The sequence below is a fragment of the Buceros rhinoceros genome, unplaced genomic scaffold, assembly GCF_000710305.1.
Source record: "Buceros rhinoceros silvestris isolate BGI_N320 unplaced genomic scaffold, ASM71030v1 scaffold22187, whole genome shotgun sequence".
In the NCBI taxonomy this organism is placed as follows: domain Eukaryota; kingdom Metazoa; phylum Chordata; class Aves; order Bucerotiformes; family Bucerotidae; genus Buceros; species Buceros rhinoceros.
The window spans coordinates 1-1,289 of NW_010424255.1; positions in this window are offsets into that span (position 1 = coordinate 1).

Here is a 1,289-nt window from a genome sequence, read left to right on the forward strand (position 1 = left end):
GTGCAGTCCCGGGGATGTCACAGGAGGGACAGTCCGTCCTCTTGCCCAGCTGCCCGCACACGCGGTTGGTCTTCCCCGCAGGGACATGCCACTGCCATTGCGGTGTCCTCCAGGACCGTTCGGCAAAGCCACTTCTAGGCAGCGGCCCCGGCTGTCCGGTGGCACAGGATTCCTCAGTCCCAGGGGCATGTTTACCTTTGAGCTCCCTGATGTTCTGGCCACCCTGCACTTGGTGGCCGCTGCCTCTGGCGGGCTGAGTGTCTGCAGTGCCCCATCTTCTGCTTCATGGCTCTGGCTCTTCTCTCAGTTCCTGGGTCATGGTGACCACCAGCTGGACTTGGGCTATGGGGCTCCAGCCAATTCTCCGTTCCCTCCCTGGGTTATCAGCCCACATGGCACCCGCATGGTACCCGCAGGAGACCGTGCCCAAAGCCTGGTCAAGGTGAACAGTACCCACTGCTCGCCCCTACCTGCGCAGCAACTCATCTGACCGCAGGAGCCAGCTGGGCTGGTTGAGCCTGGTTTGCTGTGGCTAGATCTGTGCAGGCTGCATCCAGTCCCCTTCGTGGCTGCTGGGAGGAGGTTTCTGGAAGTGTTTTCTCCATAACCTTCCCAGAGCTGGGGACGAAGCAGCCTGACCTGTTTTTTACAGGACCCTCTTTTGGGGCAGTCGTGCAGGCTGGTGTGACTTTTTCCAGCCATCAGAAGCCCGCTGTGACACTTGAGCACTCGCAGGGATGTCAGCCAGCCCCTTGCCTGGTGCCATGGACTTGCGCATGTCCCGCTGGCTTCAGCGATCCCTCCCTTGTGTAACCCTGCGTTCCCACAGGCTCTGACTCGGGGCACAGGGGCTTGGGAGGCCTAAGCAACGAGGCAAAAAGGCACTGGTCACCGCAGCCCATTCTGTGTCTTGTGTCTCTGGGTCCCTTGTCCCACTCGGCTCCTGCAGAGGTCAGGGTGATTGTCGTCCCCACAGGGACCACGGCCTGCAGGTGTGAATCTCCCTGTAGCTGTCTAGAGAAGATGTGCCACTGCCTCCCAGGTAGCTGTTACCTGCTCTGGGGCCAGGCTCTGTCAGGCTGTTCCTTGCTCCGACTGCAGCCCCTCCTGCTTAGAACCACAGTCACAGAACTGCCTGCATTGAAAAAGCCCTTTGAGCTCCTCCAGTCCCAGCACTGCCCCAGCACTGCCAGGTCCCTACTGACCCCTGGCCCTCAGCACCACCTCCACACGGCTGCTCAGCCCCTCCAGGGATGGGGACTCCACCACTGCCCTGGGCAGCCTGGGAC